General features: G+C 29.5%; 1 protein-coding gene across 2 annotated transcripts in view; it reads left to right on the top strand.

Moving 5' to 3' along the window:
- The first annotated feature begins 11,334 nt into the window (after positions 1 to 11,334).
- Positions 11,335 to 23,591, top strand: part of LOC129948106 (cuticlin-4) — a 28,201-nt gene continuing 15,944 nt past the window's right edge. The window contains exons 1-2 of one of the 2 annotated variants that reach the window (XM_056058938.1): positions 11,335 to 11,386; positions 11,707 to 11,797. The gene's annotated coding sequence lies outside the window, so the exon portion shown is untranslated. Of the gene's footprint in view, positions 11,387 to 11,473; positions 11,798 to 23,591 lie in introns of those variants that run through there. The other variant, XM_056058937.1, reaches the window with a different exon arrangement.

Genomic DNA, 23,591 nt, shown 5'->3' with positions numbered 1-23,591 from the left:
ATGATAAGGGTGTTATATAGCAACACTTTGGTCCCTCGAGAGAGGACATTACTACTCAATTGCTTTCTTAGTCCAAAGAAACAGCGGTTATAAGAATATAATATTAATATGCATTTAAAATTCGATTTTCATAAAATTTTGTTGGCCAAACAGAAAAGTTTTTGAGCATTAAAAATAAGTAGATAATATGAAAGCTTGTGCCCATAGAAAAAAAAATATTGAGATTAGTTGATGAGTTTCAGAGAACATTTAAAAACTAAATAACAGTTAATGAGACCCTTCTAGAGCAATACAAAAGTATTTTTTTAATCGAAAAATACATTTAGAAAAATTTTTAAAGAAAATTTAAAAAAGAGGCTGGGATGTGACCCACACTGATAACTTCCCATCCCGTCTGTCGATTTTTCTTGCTTAAAAGTTTGTCTATATGTACTCGTATCATTTTTTACCAAATTTGCGTACTATTTTATGTAGATTTAATTTTTTATGAAAAAACGGACTGTTGGATTTTAATATAAAAATTACTGAATATCGAAAACAATATTTTCTGTGAAATAAAATGAGTTTGAAGCCAATATTTCAAATTTTTGAAAAGATATTTGAGTCGAAAATTAATTTTTACCAACTTTTGTACATTTTTTTTTAAGTTTTTATTTTTTGTAAAAAAGCTGTCGATTCGATTTTTCTCAAAATTTGTCCTAATGTTGAAAAAAATATTTCTTATAAGTAAAAATTAGTCAAAAGCTATTATATCCAATTTTTGAAAAGATATTTGAGTCGAAAATCATTTTTTACCAACTTTTGTAAATTTGTTTTCTGTTAATTTTTTGCACAAAAACTGTCAATTTTTATTTTTTTTCAAAATTTTACTGAATGTTGAAAACAATATTTTTTGAAAGATAAAAGTATATTAAAGCTAATATCTCAAAGTTTTAAAAAGATATTTGCTTCGAAAATTAATTTTTAAAAACTTTTATACATTTTTTTTAGGTTTTTATTTTTTGTAAAAAAAACTGTCAATTCGATTTTCCTCAACATTTTCAAAAATGTTGAAAACAATATTTCTTATAAGATAAAATAAGTTTGAAGCCTAAATTTCAAGTTTTTGAAAAGATATTTGAATCGATATTCAATTTTTACCAACTTTGAGTAATGTTTCTTTTAGGTTTTTATTTATTATAAAAAAAACTGTGAATTCGATTTTTCTCAAAATTTTATCAGATGTCAAAAATATTATTTTTTGTTGCACAAAATTGTTTTGGAGATGAAATCATATTTTAGTCGTACAATTTTTGAGGTGAAAAATTTTTTTTTATCAGTTTTTTTGACTTATAAAAAAAACCGTTAAATGGATTTTTTTAAAAAAAATATATTTCTTTGATATCACGTTATAATATATTATATAAAATTTAATTCAAGTCTCTAGCGTTTTTAGTTCCTAAGATATCTAGGGTTAACCAAAATGTTCACGTTTTTTCAAACTGCTATGGTAAAAAAACCACCCATGCAATTTTCTTGAGTGCCCTTTCTGCATCTTTCTGCCTTATTATCTGTATAACAAAATTTATTGGAAGTCGATATCTCTTCTGGTTCTTGAGCTATAGAGGACGAAAAAAACGTCGCGAACGTACGGACGTGCGAACGTATGTACGTACACACGCACGCACAGACATCTTTCTAAAAATCTTTTATTTCGACTCTAGGGACCTTGATACGTCGAGAAATGTCAAAATTTTCAATTTGACAAATCGGACCCATTACAATAACTTCCTATGGGAAGTTAAAAAGAGTTCAAACCTAACTTTTTCATTGCAGTTCTTTGAATGACAATTTACAAAAAAATTTAATTTTTAAGGTATTATTCAGACCACCAAAGTCTCTTTTTTGGATTATTTTTGACCGTGAATTAAATTATACACCAACTTATCACTTAAATCAAACATTAAATGAATTTATCTTGGTCCATTTTTTAGTATAAAAATAATTAGCAGTTTGTAGAAAGTGTTTTCATGTTTGCTTAATTTCATTTCCTTTCATATAACCTTCTATTTTGGTAAAAAATAGAAATTAAGGTGCACATATTTTTGTTTTATTAAGGTACTTTAGATGCCATCAACCTTTATACCAACAAAAAAAAAACAAAAATTACATTTCCTCAAAAAGATCATAAGCGTTTCAGTCATTAATTTTAATTTTACTATAAAGACCGCAAAAACTGTTGCTTTTCGTTTTAAAACTCATGCATTAATTTTATTTTGAAAACTAATACCATTGGTTTATATTACTTTCATATATCCAAAAAATGCTATAAAATTCATAAAATACCATAAAAAGGGAAATATAACTAGGAGGTGTATTCGCTCTAAGTATTTATTAATATTTTGTTAAATCATTGAAAATGATCTTTTTTTTAACTTTCACTATCACCGTAATGCCTAAGATTTATTGATCTATGCTAAATTTAACAAAAAAAGATTTGTTTTGTTTTTCTTTCTTTCAGCTTAGCACTAATTTGAATGCCATAATTTAGCCAAAAACCAATTTTGTGAATATTTAAATCTACTTAATGTTTCTATTTGCCAAAACTTTTTTTTCCAAGTTATAAAAAGGTGTTTAAGGAACCAAAATTCCGATCTCTTTTCCATAAGTATATAATCGCATATATTGATTTTAATTTTCTCCTCATTGAGAAGAGATTGTAAAAACAAAAATTGAAATAAAAATAAAAATAAACCAAAAACCGGACCAGAATAAAACATTTGCAAAAATACAATATTTATGTTAATTCCTCCGTGATGATGTTATGTTTGTGTATAGCTGGCGGTATCGTGGTCGCGGTGTATTAATTCCATTCTTTGGCATCTCAGAGCCATAAAATGTCCGTTGTCTTCGAAAGTTCAGGCTGCGCTGTTTGTTGTTGCGTTCGCTGCTTTGGCCGGCACGCCACGCACTATAACTCCACAGACTAAGATATAGAATCGGTACTTTTCACTTTCGATTTGGTTATGCAAATAAGCAATAAAAAAGACCAAAAACAAAAACCAAAGAAATAAACAGACAAACCTGGAAGAGAGATTCTGTTTGCAGCTTGAACGAATATCTCGTGCGTCGTGAAATAGGTATACCTGCCTACACACCAGGCCAGGCATCAGAAATCCAACCATTTTGGCGCATCTTACCAGAAATCAGACGTTCTTGGATTGGCAGTGAACAAAACAGAAAATACAAAGTGTTATTTAGACTCCTGTTAATTATGATGACAGATAGTTTGGGCCCATCGCGATGGTGATGGCGAAGTATTCTCAGGTCTTGAACGTTTAATGAATAGTTCCAACCTTCAATGTTTACTTATGTACGTTTAAATTTAGAATTAATTTGAGGTCGAGATAGCTTTCTTTCTATAGATGTATTTTTTTGTAAATTGGACAGCAACGGACAAAGTTTTGGAAGTTGTGATGTAACATTATTTCGTTTTATGTTTAACATTTCGAATAGAGAGTATCTTTCGCAGATTAGACATCATCAGTTCAGGTTTAGGTTGTAAAATTAGGAATTTAGGTTTTGTGGAACGATAAATTGTGGCTTATACGTAATAAAAAATAATAGATATGTTAAAAAGACCTTGAGATGAACAAAGGTTTATGATTTTCTTGGCACTAGACAAGACAGAGTCGGAGAGAGTGAAATATGGTTAAATTCTTTTGCAAAATAATAGAAGTAAGAAGACTAATTCCGAACATAAGGTTAAGGTTTAGAAATAAACATTTCAAGATAGACCAAGTACATTGGATTAGGTATGTGGAAAGGGCACTTGAAGAAAAACAAGTATGCTGCGTTACGTTCTTAGATGTTGCTCAAGCATTTGACTACGAATTAACACAAACTACATAGGGATTTTCTCAGGCAGAAATACGATATACTGAAACCTTATGTTAGGAATCGATTCGTTATAGTACGGTACGTCACAAATTACTCGGAATTAAAGAAAATATAAGCAAGTGTACTTCAAGAAATTGCCTTAGAACCTTTTATATTTTATATACAAGGGATATTTTAGTGGATATCATGGCCGACTTTGATGATAATACTGCTATACTGGTGTCAGATAAATCCGTTGTAAAGCATACGGGTAAAAATTGCAAAATGCAGTTGATAAAGTAACTCTGACATGTCTATAATAAACAAAGTAATGTTATAAAGGGTTTTTCAATTGGCGCGGGTAGATTTTGATGTCCCGTGGCCGCCATTTTGTTTTTGTGAAATCTGTCAAATCTTTTAGTTATTATTCAGTTGCTTATGCCAAATCATCATAGCAATTTACACGATTGAACAGCATGTTCAAATGATAAAACCTTAACATCAAAATGAGTTTTCGATAACGCTAACGTTATGCGCATTGCAACCATTTTACGGTAGACGTTGTGGCCCTTCACAGTCTTTAGTAGCCAAATTTGAGACGACCGGTTAAGTAAACAATCAGCCAACGCCCGTACCTTAAAGGAACGCAATATTCGTAGAGGAAATCGCCGTGATCCGTAAAAGTATATAGCAGAACCCTAGAGAGTCTATTCCTAGCCGTGCACAAAAACACAGACTTCAATTTTGAGAATTTTTTGTCTGGACTTGCATCTACACCCGGTCAGGATCTAACTGACCTATGAGTTCACTGGGTTTGTTTGCTGACTGGGATTCGAATTGTTTGGATTTTGGCCGAAAAATCATCTTTAGTGACGAGGCGCATTTTTGGATGAATGGCTGTGTATGGGACGACACCAACCCACGCAAGGCTCACCAGGTGATAATGCATCCTCAAAAGTTACCGTTGGATATGAAATTTGAGCCGGAGCGGCGCCGTAATTGGTCCGTACTTTTTTTGAAAACGACGTTAGTGACGCGATGATAACTTATTTCTTATGACCCAAATTGAACCATATGGACCTAAACGACATGTGGTTCCAGCAGGACAACGCTCATTTGAATAATGTCATATTTTACACTTAATGGCATACAAAAATAATTTATTATTTACATATTATGTTAATACCTCACACACAGCTTGTTTTATTCCATTTTAACATCTCCCACGCTTATTGAAAAACCTTTTATAAACAAGTCCTAAAACCATTTGGATTTATGTCATTTAACTATGATGCTGCAAAAAAAAAAACAAATGTTGAACCTATCCAAAACATTCCAAAACAAAGTCCATCGTTGAATAAAATATAAATGCTCCTTGGTATATAAAAAACAGCTATCTACATCGTGGCCTTTAAATTGATATAGTTACAGAAGTAGTCAAAAAACAATCTGTATCAGATAATCAGCGTTTTCAAGGTCAAACTAATTTCGAAATGGAAACCAACTCAAATGTACTAAGTAATGTTCACATATTAAGAAGAACCAAGCCTCATGAGTTGATAGGCTAAAACATATAAACATTGAATTTTTAGTTAAAAAAAATCATTTGTTGATTTTTCAGATACTGGTCCTTGGAACCGATTCTTACCAAATGTCTTTTGAAGATCTCTATCGGATAAAGAAAAAAAATACAATTTATAGATTTAGAAGAAACAATCGAAAGAATTAAAGCTTACAACAATCAGTGAAATTTTTATTGGAATTTTAACGAGTCACTGTGGCGAATACTCGTTGTTTTTTTTAGAAACAAATCAAAGCTTAATGTTGAATTCGAATTAAATCATATATGTACGTATGAATTGTTTTAATAAATATCACTTTTTGTAAAAATCGTTGTTTTTTCGTATGCTTGAAATTATTCTATTTTTTTATGAATGATTTCGAACTTTTATAATTTAATATATATTTAAACCACGTCTTTTAAATATTCATTAGCCCAGAAGCGCAAATAACAGATATTGTCTCCTCTTGTAAATTTTAAGTATTTGATTTAAAAGGGTTTCATCCGAAAAACCGAACGTGTATGAGCCTTTTAATTCAAAATAAAATCTTTATTAATTTCATATTTTAGAAACCTAATACACGCCTGTAGTATATTAATTAGCTTATAGGGTACATATATAGATCTTCATATTTAATCAGGCTTGAAAACTACAGTGGAATAGCAGATAAGAGTTTTTAATTTAATAGCTTCGAGTTACGTTGAAGTCCAAAGTCCGTCCTTTAGCGAATTCTGTGAAAAACATACAAATATATTACTTTAGACTTTATACCAGAAAACATATGTATGTTTCAAAAATGTAATCAATAGTAACTCTTGCTGATTAAATCACAAGAGATCATCTTATAATTTGGTATGCGGAATTTAAGAAAAATAAATATCTTAAAGTGATATAGCGAGGGCTTTATTAATGCCCAACCCCAAACCTTGCTCCATTGAGAAAGTGAAAGTGGATTAAATTTTGTCCGAATGATAAATCTTGTCTGCGTCATTCAAATGTTGCGCAAAGGATACACAAAGTCATGCTGCTCGTGTTTTATGAATCATATCAAGTTTTATAATTTACATATTTGTGAATAGTCTTGATCGAGCATGATTTGAATGCCAATTCAGTTCAAATCGTTCACCCATTCCATATAGGGAAAAATATTAGTTAAATATGAATTAAATTAGCTATGTGCTCCACCAACGCACGCGGTAACTCCGACGCTCTAGTGACAAACGGATTTGATAGTATAATATCCAATAGAGTCAATGAACATCGGAGCTCAATGGGAAGGTACTTATGGTTGTGGACACGCTTATGTGTTGCAATGAACCTCGATTGCGTCGAGCTCACCAGCTGAGTCACACCAAGTGGCGGTTTTAATGAATACGAAATTAATAATATATGTACTTAGCTGTCGCTTACAAAATTACTGTCGGATAAGGTACAAATACTTGCACTATCGTACTCAACTTGTAATAATTTTTGTCAGCTCAGACAAAACAATAACAAATAAATAAATATTTAAGACATTAAAGCATATTTTAAAGTTTCGTGTTGTTAAATTTTAAGTGGTTATTAAAATTTCCTAATGAAAGTGAAATTTACTTTCTGTAGTGTCATAATGCACCGCAGGTTATGTAATTCATTTTATAGGACATCGACGGCGGGGACATGTTTGTTATTTATGGCACGTATCGTTTATGATTGATGTGGATCTACTTAAAAGAAACATATTTACGAGTGTGACCGATGATATTAAATCGGATCAGAAACAGAATTTTTCCTTGACATATTATATTCAAATAAATGCAAGTTTCTCTGAGATTTCTGAAATGTCATCAACAAATGATCATTGTTATATTTTTCAGGGTAACAATTAGCATTACAATGGATTTTTGAATGAATAAGTTTAGTACAAATAAATGAATGAATAGAAACTCTTAAAGATATGTGTTTTTGCAGTTTTTCAATCTTTTTTTTAATTTATAGGTATGAATATATAATTAGGCTTATTTTTGATGGCTTGAACTTAACCTTTGCTTAAGCTTTGACATGTAGATATATTTTATGATGGTGAAGATTTTGATGAAAAGAATTTCGATAGTGAGTTATTATTATTGTCATGAGCAATAACCTTGTTTGGATTTTATGAAAAACAATAGACACAAATCATAAAACAAAAACAATTTATTTGGGGTAAAATTGCTGAAAATTCATTTTTTAAATGTTTTTTAATCTTACATTTGCTTTGTTTTTAAATCGGACGGAAATGTCTTAATAAAAATTGATATGAAATCCGTAATTAATTTCAAGTTGGTGATTTGACACTAAGCTGACGTATTTAATAAATCGATGCTTTAATTCGCAAAACCAACTAAACACTTTCACGTATTTTTGAAAAGAAATAAATCAAATACAAAGGTTATGTTCAAGTTGATGTAAATGAAAAGTTGCGGAGTGTACATAGGAAGCGTCCTTTTCATTTTTTTCTTCAGAAAAGGGGCTGAAACTAAAAGCAAATTTCGATTTCATAGAATTATAATCAAAAATTATTTTAAAAATTGGGTGTAGGGACGTAGGTACTTATAATGTGGATACTGAAAATCACTGGTCTTAGATATCAAAAAAAGTTGGTGGTTTAAAGTTATAATCCAAAATTCGAAGAGTTGAGTCTGAAATCGTCGAGTCGATTTCCTCTACCACACTTTCGTATTCCATCCTGCTTATTTTCGATATAAGATATGTAACTTCGTATGATATTTTAAAATACCACTTTTTTCAGGCGACTTTCGAGTCAGAATAAAATTTTAATTAATGAAAGAAATTCTTACGAAAATATTCAAATTGATTATTACAATTTGAATAACTACTCTTTACTATATATTGAGGGTTTTTTAAATACAATTTTAAAAAAGAGGTTGGGATGCGACGCACACTGATAACTTCCCATCCCGTCTGTCGATTTGTCTTGCTTAAAAGTGTGTCTATATGTATTTTTACCAAATTTGCGCACTATTTTTTGTAGATTTTATTTTTTATGAGAAAAAGGACTGTTGAATTTTTATATAAAAATTACTAAATATTGAAAACAATATTTCCTCTGAAATAAAATAAGCTTGAAGCCAATATTTTTAATTTTTGAAAAGCTATTTGAGCCGAAAGTAATTTTTTACCAAGTTTTAGTAGGTATTGTTTTTTTTTAGAGTTTTATTTTTTGTACAAAAAACTGTCAATTCGAATTTTTTAAAAATGTTATCAAATGTTGAAAACAATATTTCTTATAAGATAAAATTAGTTTAAAGCCAATATCTAAAATTTTTGAAGAGATATTTGAGTCGAAAATCAATTTTTACCAACTTTTATACATTTTTTTCAGGTTTTTAGTTTTTGTAAAAAAAACTGTCAGTTGGATTTTTCTCAAAATTTGTCCTAATGTTGAAAACAATATTTCTTATAAGAAAAAATTAGTAAGAACCTATTATCTCAAAGTTTTTAAAAGATATTTGAGTCGAAAATCATTTTTTACGAACTTTTGTTAATTTTTTTTTCGGTTTTTAATTTTTTGTACGAAAACTGTCAGTTCGATTTTTTTCAAACTTTAACTGAATGTTGACAACAAGATGTTTTGAAAGATAAAAGTAAATTAAAGCCAATATCTCAAAGTTTTGGAAAGATATTTGAGTCGAAAATCAATTTTTACCAACTTTTATACATTTTTTTTTAGGTTTTTATTTAAAAAAAAAAAACTGTCAATTAGATTTTTCTCAAAATTTTATCAGATGTCAAAAACATTATTCTTCGTTGCACACAATTGTTTTAGAGATGAAATCATATTTCAGTCGTTAAATTTTGGAGGTGACAAATTTTTTTTTCAGTTTTATTGATCTATAAAAAAACCGTTATATTGATTTTTTTCAAAAAATATACCTGTTTGGTATCACGTTACAATATATTATATAAAATTTAATTCAAGTCTCTAGCGTTTTTGGTTCGTAAGATATTTAGGGTTAACCAAAATTTCCACCTTTTTTTCAAACTGATATGGTAAAAAAAAACCACCCACGCAATTTTGTTGAGAGCCCTTTCTGCATCTTTCTGCCTTATTATCTGTATAACAAAATTTATTTGAAGTCGATATCTCTTCTGGTTCTACAGACGTACGGACGTACAAACGTACGTACACACACACGCACAGACATCTTTCTGAAAATCTTTTATTTCACCTCTAGGGAACTTGAAACGTCGAGAAATTTAAACATTTTGAATTTGACAAATCGCACCCATTACAATAACTTCCTATGGGAAGTTAAAAATAATTTCTAAACAGTGTGGTGAGTATTCTTACAACTGATGGAAATTCCTTTAATATAAAAACATTATCATTCTAAAAAAATCTATTTTTTTATATAAGTACGAATAGAAGATCTAAAATACTTTTTTACTTTTAAATATAATTAATACATTTATAAAATATCTATTTATTTATATTTGGAAACAGTGCAAGACATATCTCAGTAAATAACAGTTTTATCAAAGTGAATATATTAAGATTTTATATAAGCTTAATAATGCATCAACGTTACTCATTATTTTTACTTAAAGATGCATAATTGATACAGATATCAAGTATACAAATATCTACAGTTAAAATTTAATGAATTTAAATAAACAAATTCAAATTTACGTAATGTTTTGGCTCCATAATACTTTCTAAAAAGAACAACAAATTTAAATTGAATTCCCTTAAAATGTGATTCGTATTACTTAATCCGCAGATTGAAAATGAAAAAAAAAAAATGATGGCCAATAAATTCATACAATTTTGAATTCACCTATAAAATTTATTCGTTGAAAGTAAAAGTTCTTAAGAATTTTTATTATTATTATTGTTACGAAATTTTGATCAAAAAAGAACACAAAAAAGAACGAACAACAAAATCTCCAGACAGTGCGTATTCCCATCATATGCCATGACTTCATCACAACAGTGATGAGGCCATGACCTATAATCATAATTTGAACAAAATAAAATAAGAAAAAAAAACCTCCGTTGACGATGTCTTCTCTGGCGATGGCGGCAGTAGCTCGCAGTTAACCCATTCACACAACGTTAACTTCTTTTTTCTTCTTATAATCGTTTTATTTTTTGGGAACCCGCATGCTTAAAAATAGAATCCGCCAACACAAGTGAAAGTGATATGACCATCCGGGGAGGCCTTAGATAGACTTCAAATGAAATGGGAATCGATAATCATGATGATGGTTTAAAATAAAGCCGGATCCCGTATCATTCACAAGTCTGATGAAATGCAAAACCATCACACGACCAAATCGAAAACTATGATGACGACGAACGATCCAATATGGAAGGGCACAGCAGCCGTAGCCGAAAAACCATGTCCGCTTGGAGTGTGTCTGAGTCATATTTTGGGTCGGCCATTTCATTTCGTCGCCTTGCAAAATATATGTTTCTGTTTAATTTGTTTTAATATGTGGATATGGAGGGCTTGAAAAAAATTTAAGTTACCTAAGAGGCAATTCAATGATAAAGAAGAAGAAAAAGACATCGACGACGACGTTAACGACTTCAACGACGTCAGCCTTTACCTTGTAACACATCTAGCAAGTGACAAATACTTGAGCAAATATTTTATACCAACAAAATAGTGGTAACGTTTTGAAGACGTTTGAAACCACTTTGACGAAGACGATGTGGTACTGCCACTTCTGGTACCTCGCTACTAGCTGGTATCTTCCACCGATGCGATGATGGTGGCTTTTGGTGGAACTGGTGTGTGCGTTGCACTGTGGTAATTTTATGTTTTACACTCTTTCTCTCTCGTTTATGCGAATGGGTTTCGATTGAGAAAAAATGCCATGCAAAGTGGAGAAAGGGGTCACAACTTTCACGCGATATAAAATCTAGATACTGATTCAGGCCTGCCGCATTTCCATGTTAGCTTCGGATCTGTAAAGAGGTGTGTTTATATTGCCGATTATTTCTTCCTTTATTTTTAATTTTTTTTTCTTAATTTAAACATAATTTTTTGTGAGTGAAAATATTATTTAAAAAAATCCACAAAATCCTTGTGAATATTCATGTCCTTTCTGTATACAAAATAGCAGAACGAAAACATAAAAATAAAAACAAATTTTTAACTGTGCTTTTAATAAGTGAATTCAATTTTTTGAATTAAGAAAAAATTCTTGGTGAATTCAAAGAAAAAGAAAATAAAAAGAAATTTTAAGTGAAATTATTTTTTTGATATAAAACAACAAATTTTTTTTTACAACACAGAGTGCCATTGTGGATATTTAAAACTATATACTGTGGATTATAACAGTCAACACACAATAAAGGATTAATCAATCAAATCTGAATAAAACAGGTGAGATTTGAAAAAAAAAATAAAAACCAAAGAAAAGAAAATATAAACTAATAGCGAGACAATGTTGAGGAAGCCTCAAAACCAATCGAATTTTAAATATGGGTCAATGAATAGTTAATAAGATGTGAATGTTTAGTGTATACATATTTCTCACATACAAACGGTGAAAATTAAATTCACGTGACATTTATTAATAGATATAGGCTCTATTTAATATCAAAAAAGATTTAATATGTGTTAAGAGTAGACTGACTTTTAATTTACGAAAAAAGTGGAACTTTAAAGTAGAGACAAAATTGTGTATAGTAAAAGTAGTTTTTACGTCAGCTCTTTTGTTTTGTTGAATTAGTGAAAAGTTTTAATAAGTTCTTTTCCTACTTTTGGAGACTTTACTAACTGAATGTGGTAGTGTAAGGTAATGTTAATGAAATAAATGTTTTAAGTTGATCATTAGTAGTTTAGAAACAATATGAACAGGTTGATGTGGACTTAAAAATACGGACTTGATCACTTGAACAACTTTGGAATTAAACAGCTTAATGATTGAAGATGACAGACAAATGTTAAGGTTAAGTCTTCATGAAAATGGTATTACAGAATGAGAATACGTTTTCTTATTGATCTAATTGTCTTCTAAGCAAAAAAAATGTACCAAGCAAACAATGACATACAAATTTGGATTAATGGTCGAATGGGGTTAATGAAAATATAGAAAAATTAAACGACTAATTCTTGAAAAATTTAAATGTTAGTGGTTTGGGCATTTTTCTGCAGGATGTTGAATTTCTCAAAAACATAGTGTTTTACATTCTTTCTTTATGATTTGCCATTTACAAGATCATTTCAAAAAATAAGAATTTTGTATGTAAAAATTAGGTTTAGTATCACGTACTACGCTATTGGTGAGAGTTAATGATTAGCCGCAATAAACATTTTTATAGAGCGTTTAATAGGGAGAAAAACTCTTCACTGGTAGAAAATATAATAAAATGCAGCTGACCTATAGAAATATAAGGAAAATAATCAAAGTTTACGTGAATTTTATAGAGGTAATCTTCACAGGTCGTGGGCGAGTATTAAATATTTGTATTAAGCAAATTTACATCACGGGAACAAACAAAAAACTGTTGCAAAAATAAGCACCGTAATATACATAGTTTTAGCTTTATTTCGTATTTCTTTATTTTTCGATTGCCAAACTACATTTGGTCGCAAATTTCTTACACGTTTGCCCTTGTTTACCCTACGAAACATTGTTTAACTGCAAATACATACATTGTTTCAGCTTTATTGTAAATTGAGCCAGGTAATGGATTTTAGGAATAGATTGCTTGTAAATAAAACAGTTTTTGAAATATTTTCTTATGAAACAACCGAAGATATTAAAATAATTGGTGGAACAAGAAGAACAAATTATTTTGCCTTACTAAATTTTATAAATTTTCTAAAGCAAAAATACTAACTTACTTACTTCAAATGTTCAAATGGTAGACTGGTGCATACAGGAGGACAGAAGCATCCACAGGTTTTTCTCAAAACCCACCTCTGTCTATCAACTCCTGCTCTCACCTCACCGCGAATTCTCAAGATGGAATCAACGGTGGCGTCTACAGTTCCAGTAAGTCTGAACTACTTAGTGAGCACCTTATAGTGGTTCTTTGACATACTCGGAGCCCAGGCCTCTAAGAAGCGGTTTATCCGGCTCCCGTCCTTGGAGTTATACTAAGAATCTGGCCCTCCAGGTTGGGGCTGATTTACTGGCAACGTAAACAATACCTTTAATTGCGAAGCACCAACAAGCCTCGGATACGGACGGATTCACAGTTTATTTGTTCAAAGTTAAATTAAATTATGCATATACAGTTATACATATTTGCATGTTTGCTTATTTCAAGATTTTAGAATCTTTTAATCTTTTACCATTTTTCTATTTCATGTTCTACTCATACCCAATTTTTGACATCAACATTGTAATTACATAATTTTATATTGCAATCTACTTTCTTCAAATATTTTTTTTTTAATTTACTTCTCCATGATAATTAACTGTAGAACTAACATATTCTATTCTTCCGAAATATCTTAATTATAATTCAACTACAAAATACATCCTTCGCTTGCATTGTTAATAATACATAACTCCAAAAATTAAATTAATTTAAAATTCATGTTGTGTTTCAAATATAGAAAAACAATGGAAAACTCTATATATAGACATTGTTTTCTATATAAAAACGAGTAGTTTTCTGCACGCCACAGTTTTTTTTTAATGAAAACAAATAATATGTGCAATTAATTTGTGTATGCACAGCAATAAAATATGCACAAAAATAACAGAGAAGGAGAAAAAAAAACTTTCTTTCATCTTACTACCATCTGTGGTGAGGGAATACTTACGCGTGATCTCGACATGTCCAAATGACAAGTGCAGCCATCAGCTATATGTCAGCCATCAGAGTCAGAAAAATTCAAGAAAGCCGCACCAACCATAGTCGGAATATCATCAGTAGAGTGAAAAACAAAACCCTTTCTTTTCATAATCCCAACCGACGACGACGACAGTCGCTACATATTTCCATACAAATACAAATTACACTAGCGTACATAGTCATACAAGTCTTCTGCAACTTCTCCATTGCAATCTATCCCAAGACTGGCAAAAGAGCTGAAGGAACCCACCATCATAGCAAGACTACTGCGATTCGAAGGCGGCAACAGCGATGAAAAACGTACGGACGGAAGTACGCCTGGCTTAAGTAGGATCAAGTTTTGTCTGTTTAGCAGAGTTGTTGTTGTTTTTTGTTTTTACTATTCTGCGAAATAAAAATGGAAAGCACTTTCTTCGTGCTGCACCAACTAAGACTCCACATAAACATACATATTGCCATGTGGAAACGAGCTTGGGGTTTCGCATAAAACTAGGTCAACTTCTTAATGGCTTGGTGCACAAATATAGCATGAATGCTGTTTAAAGTATATACATTGTGCTTGCATTGGTTACCTGGGGTTATGCGCTGTAGATTATATATACTTACATTTGTAGAGCATACACAAACTGTTTATAGGTAGTAAGCAAGCAGGATATTTTGATAAAAAGTGCAAGCCCTTGAGTTTTTACTTTCGTTTTTGTCCCGAGAAACGGGTTTCTTTATTTCGTTGTACGAGTATATTTTTACGCTCAAATGGATCTTCCCCCCGCATTTTCACAACCCGATAGGGTGTACACACACAAAATAATAATAAGTGAGAGTATATAAGTTCACAAAGTTCGGTGCTCAGCTCTTTTGTTTCGTTGTGCCAAAAATAAAACAACTTTGTTTATCTTTCTCCATTCTCTGTTTTTTAGCAATTTTAGGGCTACTTTTTTTAACTGACCGATAAGGTAAACCAACTACAACGGCAAAAAAACACTTTCCCTATCACTCTGTTCTGTTTTTTGTTTTTTTTTTGTTATTCCTTTTTAAGTGGGCGCTTAAGTTTAGCACCAACAATAAACGATGAGTTTGATGGTGATTGGTATAGTAAGAGATAATTTTCAACGAGAATGCAGGTAAACCAACCAACTGACACTATCTAACTATGACAGAGTATAGTGTGTTAATTTACACAAAACTAGAGCAAAGAAAATTAATTGCCTACCTATTTTACATAATGCTCGAGCTTATCTTGAATGAGCTAGTTGTTTTTTAAAGCACACACTCGTATACTTCACAAATTGGCAGTAAAATTCAATTTTCTGGTGGTTTTGTGATAAAACTGTATACCTATGGTGATTTAAGAGGTGCTAAATATTACTTTTTAATACGACAACGTCTGAGCGGCTATCTAAAGTATAACCAACGGAAATGAGTTTTAACCTGTGAAATTCATAATGTTACGCAATATTCATATGAATTGGAAATTCACCCAGAAGCGAAACACAAACAAAAATTAAAATGAATTTCTGTATTGATTGCGTAAATAACCAGACCAACAGTCATTATGGTTTTTTTTTTAATTTCAATTCCATAATACTGCTTCCATTAGTTGTGGCAAAAAGCCAAAAAAAATATAAGTATTTTTTAAGCTTTACTCTTTGATGCCCTTGCTTTTTAAGAAACAATTTCACTTTCACATATACGAACATTTTAGAGTATTTTTTTCTTCTTGAAATTTACTTTAGCATGACGGACGTGATAGAGTGAATGAAATAGAGGCAAAAATAACGTTATTCAGTCTGTCTTTCAAGATTAAAATTTAAATGTTTTTGTTGTTGTTGTTTTTTTTTGTTCCTTAAGTCTGAATAAAATACACAAGAAAGTAATTTAAGATTTTGTTTGTATTTGAGCGATACATAAAAGAAACACAAATTTCACTTACGTTGAAAAAGTTACAATTTAACCAGGAAATAAGTATAGCTTTATAAATTTGAACAATTGCTGTCTATTTATCTATAGAAACTACTAAGCATGAAATTTTGTGTTCATTCAATTAAGGACCATCATTTAAAAGATCTACAATATATAAAGGAGTATTTGATTCGAATTTATTGATTTCTAACAGTTTTATAAACTTATTTATTTAAGATTAATTTATTGCTATCAGTCTGAATTAGTTAAAATCTACGTTCTTTATTGCTCTTGTAATAAATGTTTCTGTTCGAAAAACAATTATAGCCTTAAAGTGGTCACAAAACAATACATAATTGCATTATTCGCGTCAAAGCATAATTATTTTTTAATGCTCTGATCGGTTATAATTATAACGTTGTTTAATAACGAAAATAGCTTAGTGCCAAATGTTTGGTGCTGGAACCTGCAATCTCTTCAGGAGTAGAAGTTGAACAAAGCTTGTTTAAATGTTCTTAGTGCTAATCAGAATCAAACTAGAAGCTGACAAGTATCAGCATAAATTATTTTTTATGAAAACTTTAGAAACCTGAAGTTTTAAGCTTATTACATTTCCGTGAAACTAACGCTTTCAAAAAAATAGACCGTCATGTTTGGTTTAAAAATAAAATATTAAAAAAGAACAGATTTTGGAGAAACAAAAATTTGTCTAGGGTTTTATAAAAACAAAAATGTTTAATCGTAATGTTTTTTCTTCAAAAATTTTGCAAGCAACGTAAAGTAAATAATTGAAATCCGTTTTCGTTATTTTCGAATTTTGCATTTCATTAAAAAAAAACGTATATCTGAACACGTCTAAATAGTGACAGTTTATTAAAAAAAACAACAAAAAAGACATACACCTAAATCTTTGGAAGGAATCTATTAATTTTGAAATTTCTCAAACTTGTAAGTCAAATCATAAAAAGTTATAGTTGTCATTTTGTAGATTTATTTTTGTGCAAATATTAAATTTAAAATTTTCACTTACTCTTTTTGTAATTTCCAGCCAATATTTTAAAACTGTGAAAACACATTTCTTGACAGTTAAGAAGAAATTTCTCTTAAATCAATTGTTAAGGCTAGGATTATGTTAAGTAATTGTTGTTGAGTAGGGCCTTGAAAGTATTTAAAAAGCGGCAAGAGTAAACATTAGGTATTTTTGTCAAACCTTTTTCTTAATTATAAAAAACAAAACAAAAATGCAGTTTCTTTGTTGATAATTTTTTTTAGAATTGATATTATTTAAAACAAAATATAGACATATGGAAAAACCTGTAAGGAAGCACCTTTGAAATGTCTTTACTTATTTTTTTTATGCCAATTTTTATTAACATATCTACATCTATTTAAAAAATTAAAAATTAGCAGTCGCAATTGAATAGATATGTTTTAAATTGTCCACTATACAAACTGTCTAAACAAATCATTTATAGCACTTTTTAAAACACTTTCCCTAAGCAATTAAACAAATTTGCACCAAAGGCTATAAAAATACATCGAAAATGTATTTTCTATACGACATCTTTATATTATTCTTATTTAAAACTGTCCATACAAAACAAGCTGCAAATCGCAAGCGATAAAAATCAGTCATTTTCATGAGAAAGCGTTCAATTTATTTAATTGATATAATAGCTCATCGGGCTGATGCGTCTCCAAATACCTTTTACCAAAAGGTAAACAGTTACAAATACACAAAAAAAAACATCACAAAACGACAACATTCAAACTAGATTTTGCCACCGAAGTTGATAAATCTGAAAGAATGTATCAAAGAGATTGAAAGAGAAAGGCTAACAGTAGAAAAGACTTTATAACAACAAAAACATCTCAGCAAAACAAAAAAAAACGTATCTAGCTATACAAACGAGCATATTAGTTTTAAATATAAGATACACTTGTTCCGCTCGTTAATTTATTTATAAGCACCCAAGGGGGTAGAGGTATGGATATTGAATACTGAGAGCTTGACAGCGCGGCGGTGGTGGTGGCAGTATCTGCTGCGACTGAGCATGGTGTTTCCCCCTGAGGCTGACAAAATTCCACACCAGATGCTATTTTTCTTTTAATTTACCTGCTGGCATACCGCGAGTTGACATCTTCTTCGAAAGGAATTGAAATGCAGTCTTTTTAGCTGCATCTTTTTAAAATGTCTTATATACCTACATACTTACTAAGATACTAAGAAAGTCAACTTGTGATAATTTTAAAATTATTTGGAGCTGAATTTGGTTTTTCTTTTTATTTTTGTTATTGTCTTCGTTTGTTAATCTTTTTCTTTAACTGGAATACAATATTATTATGGAAAGACCACATCAACATAAATATGTGCGCATTAAGTGCAATAATGATACAAACAAAAAGAAGAAAAATAAGCGTAAACTCTATTGGTATGATAGCAGTTTTCTTTTCTTTTGCTATAGCTTATAGTTGGATACTGGTTCACCTAGTTTATCATCACATTGAAAACAACGAAGACGACGTCAATGTTGTATATTCGTCGGATGCTGGAGAAAACTTCATAGACAAGAAATTGAATTTAAAAAAAAAACTATATCTTTACTCTAAGCTTGTGGTGAAAAGCGCCGGAACGACGAGTCAGTCGACGACAACAGCTTCATGAATGAACAAAAAAAAACTCTCTTAAATCTTTGTCTTGTCTAAAAGATCTATCACTTTGCTATCAAACAACAACACTAATCCACCGAGGATGCGTTAGAAGTTCAACCAACAACAAAATAAAAACTGTATCACCTCTTCTGTAGTTTTCGCTGCAGTTTCTGCAGCAGCAGAAAATATGCATTGGTACCATCAACAAAATTTTAATACAGTTCCAGATGTTGTATCTGTAAGAATTGGTTGAACAAAAAAAAAAGATTATAAACGAAAAAAAGATACAAAAAAAAAATGAAAACGAAAACACTTTCACATTTCTCTTTTTTGGAAACGTTTCTTGCCAATGCGCAGCGCTTTGGCTGAATTTGGATTCTTGTGTTTTTGGTTGGTAAATTAATTTGGTGAGAAAGGTTATGTTGCATAACACACCCATCATGCCAGCCATCAATGGAAACATTTTATTCGAGCTTCGAGGGCTTAATTCATTTTGTTGTTTGCTGTTGGATTTTTATCTTTTCTGAAAATCTTGAACATTTTGTTTGACTTGTTTAACTTGTCAGGTTTTTTAACTACTGGAGATGAAAATATTAATTAGGAAAAAACATAAATTTCTTAGTTGAGATAACTATATTACGTGGTAACAAGTTAGTTTAAATTATTTATACTTTATTTTGAAATAAAAATAAAACCATCTTGAATCTCAAAAATTAACTCGAAATTTGTTTATCCAAATTTTGTTTCTTAATATATTTTTTGTATTTTAATTTATTATTATACATATGCTGGAAAACTGTTAAGAGTGATGGGTTTGATAGGAAATTGTGTTAATATATTTCAAGTTTTGGAGTTTTTAATTTTTTAAATGAACAACTTGAAATTACGGTAAAAAAAACTCGAAAGAAGTAGGTCTCGTAATTTGTTCTGTTTATCTAAATCTTGGCCGATTGACTAAAACAAACAATCGATATTCTTTACATTTAAAGTAAATCTTCTTAGTGGGAAATTCAATTTGGTTAATTTACTATTGAAATCGGTTTAATTTGTTGCATTAAAAATGTTAATATCTAGCATCAAAACGTCGGTTCTTCAGCGAGATTTTTGAAATGTCTGTATGTGAAATTGTCCTTATGTTATTGTCAGGATACCTTTTCTCCCTTTCCTTTATGTTTCAAAAACCAGCAAAGCTTTCGATTTTTTGTAATCATTTTTTAACTGTAGTATTTTGATTAAAATCGAAGGTCATACATTTCTCACCATTAAGTAATGCTACCAACTTAAAGTAAACTTTATTTTTGTTATTAAAATGTTGTACGAAATAAATATGAACTAAAAAACTCAACTGATATTCTTTTAAAAAATTAAAAAGTTTAGGTCGAGCTACAGATAATTTAACCCTAAGAATATTTCTTTACTACGAAGAAGGGCGTTTTTGTTAGTGGTAATTGTTTTTTTTTTCGGATATTCATTTGACATATTTTTAAACAGAGGAAATATAAACCTTAAAAAAACAACCAAAAATTAGTAATACTTACATACAATTTGTCATTAAGTAATTCAATAATGCATTATCTTGAACCTATTGAACTATTACCGTAGTTTTGCATTATTTTTTATAAAAAATAATTAATTTTGAGCTTAAATTTCATAGTTTAAGCCTAAAAAGCATAATTTATTAAATTCCCATAGGAAATTATTGTAATCGGTCCGATTTATCAATTTGAATTTTTTTTAATTTTCTTACGTTTAAAGGTCCCTAGAGTCTAAATAAAGGATTTTTAGAGAGATATCTGTTCTTACGTCCGTACATTCACGCTGCTTTCAAAAATAAAATCAAATTGACAGTTTTTTTTTTATAAAAACTAAAAATCAAAAAAAAATAAAGGTGATAAAAACTGAATTTCGATTCAAAAATATTTTTAAACACTTGAGATTATGGCTGAAAACTTATTTTATCTTATAAGAAATATTGTTTTTAACATTCCGTAAAATTTTCAGAAAAATCGAATTGTCAGTTTTGTTACAAAAAACTAAAACAAATTTAAACAAAAGTTGGTAAAAATTGATTTTCGACTCAAATATCTTTTAAAAACTTTGAGATATTGGCCTTAAACTACTTTTATCTTTTCAAAAATATTGTTTTCAACATTCAGTAAAATTTTGAGAAAAATCTAATTGACAGTTTTTTTTTTACAAAAAATAGAAACTTAAAAAAAAAACAATACTAAAACTTGGTAAAAATTTACTTTGGATTTAAATAGCTTTTCAAAAACTAAAAATATTGTCTTCAAACTTTTTATTTTATAAAAAAATATTGTTTTCAATATTCAGTAGTTTTTTTTATAAAAATCCAACAGTCAACAACAAAAAAATCTACAAGTAATAGTACGCAAATTTAGTAAAAAATGATGTTCGGTTCTTGAAATCTCTCAAATTAATTTCATTCATCCAATTTGTAAAAATTTAAGAAATTCTAATAAAATTGCTAAAAATTTGTTTTCGATTAAAAATCTATTCAACAAAACTATATTATTTCTTATTTCTAAACTATTTTTTTATATGAAAAATATTGTTAGTAATTTTTAAATTTGTATGAATAATTCAACTGGCAACTTTTTTAACCCAACACGAAAACCTACAAACTTTTAAGCAAGAGAAATGGACAGACAGGATGGGAAGTTATCAGTGTAGGTTGCATTCCAGCCTCATTTTTAAATAAAATTTCACATATAATTAACAAAACTATATTAAATAACGAAACTTATCGTCAAAATCGTACCGCTTCCGCATGCTTTTTGTTTCTTCTTTGGATTTAGTTTAGTAAGGGCCAATATTTTAAATACCTTTTAAATCAAAAGCTTTCAAGGGTGTTTGATTTCAGAACATTAGGAATAATTTTGCTAGAGTTTTGATATAAAAGCAGTTACTAATTTTTGCTTTACAAGAAAACATTTCACATTTGCATGAAACATAACATTTTGGGAGTTTTTAAAAGTAGTAAGAAGTAAAAAATTACATATGATTTGCATTTTGTTACCTAAACTTTAATGAAATTTCAATAGACATATTAAGATAATAAAACATAATTACACAACTTCCTTAATCGACTAATACATATTAATATAAAAGTCTCTAATCAATTTAAATTCTAACAACCTTGTTAAAGATCCAAACTTTTTATTAAGTCTTTTTTCAGCATTTTTCACACTCCACCCTATGCTTATATTTTATTTGTTAATTATAACACATTTTTACCATAATCTTATAACCCTACTTAAACTATCTATATTTCGAAAGACCTTGACTACTATAAATTCACAATCTTTAAATTCATTTCAAAATCCATCCACCCATGCAGAAAGTATGTCGAAAGTATTTTCACAGCTTCTTTACCTTTATTACAAAATTTAAGTCACTTAAGTGATATGGTTTTGTTTCTTTTATAATATAACAACATCCATTATAAGTTTCAAAGCATGTTTTTTTAAATTTTTCATAATCGCATCTTATGGTATAAAAATAATGTTCCATTGTCTTCCATCATCAGATAGTTAGTTATCATCATTATCCATAAACCACTAGCTAAAGCTATGTGCTATATAAATGTATTCATTTTGTCAAATTGGTGTTGTTAGTTTAAACTGATTATATGCTTGGATGGGGCTAAAAACTATAAAAGAAGCAGTAAAACACACAACTCTATGAAGAGAAAGATCAAAGACATAAAACGGTTTTCTAATTTGCATTTCAACTTAATTGATTTTCCATATTATGCATCGCGGTGTATGAAGCTTTACCTTGACCAAATATACAAAGATTGCTGTTGTTGATATATCTCTTAATAGATATACCTACAGTCATATGTACATAAGTGTACCTACATTTTTTCTCTAAAAGAATGGATTAAAGATATGTTCAACAGGCTCACATGAAGCTAAAAGACCAAGAATATAGAGAGGTATAGAAAGTGGGCTTTGTTTGTTTTTATTGTTGTTGTTTTGTTTTTTACTTCCCATTTTTAATAATTATTGTCTATTTGTTTGTTTGATTTTTTTTTAACTATATGAAATATCTTAAACTATGCACTTTCTTTTTAAACCAATTTATCGACGAATTGAAGTACACTTTTAGTAGATCGAGATATTCTTGATCACCTTCACTTTTGTTGTTATTTTAAATTATTACTGGTCTGCGGGTAAAACAACAAATCTGCATCTATGAATCTGCACTATGGGGCACCACAACTCTATTCGGTGAGTGGGTATTGAAAAACTTGTAAATCGACCTTCCAAATTTAAAATGCACTTTATAATAAAAAAAACTATAGATATTTTCCAACAAAAATCTAGATAAACAAACGAGATGCCCCAAAGGAAAATAGAGAGAAAATTTATTTTATTGTATTTGGAAGAAAAATAATCAGACAAGTTTTCTTTTCATTCATTCAAAAAAAAAAAAAAATAAAACCAACAAACAAAGATTGAGCAAAAAGTGTATCTTATAGATACATACCTACATTTTATGAAAACTAGATATTGCATGAAACGCTTTATATTATATTGTGATTGTTGGTGGTGGAAGGTGGATGATGTGCGGTAGCTGAAGTCTCCATCAATCTTTATATCTACTTAGATATCACAAACCTAATCAAATGCGTGCACAGAGCCGCATATTCTTTTCACTCTAAATCTTTAAAATAAAGACAACAAACAAAAACTACACAGAGAAAGCGGTTTATTATTAATTTTTTTTACATAAAAAAAAGATATATTTTGCTTTTTGCTTTTCATTTTTATTTATTTCATTTGTTC

The sequence above is a fragment of the Eupeodes corollae genome, chromosome 2 (assembly GCF_945859685.1).
Source record: "Eupeodes corollae chromosome 2, idEupCoro1.1, whole genome shotgun sequence".
In the NCBI taxonomy this organism is placed as follows: Eukaryota; Metazoa; Arthropoda; class Insecta; order Diptera; family Syrphidae; genus Eupeodes; species Eupeodes corollae.
The sequence above is the reverse complement of the archived record's forward strand: the minus strand, read 5'-3'. Positions and strand labels throughout refer to the sequence as shown.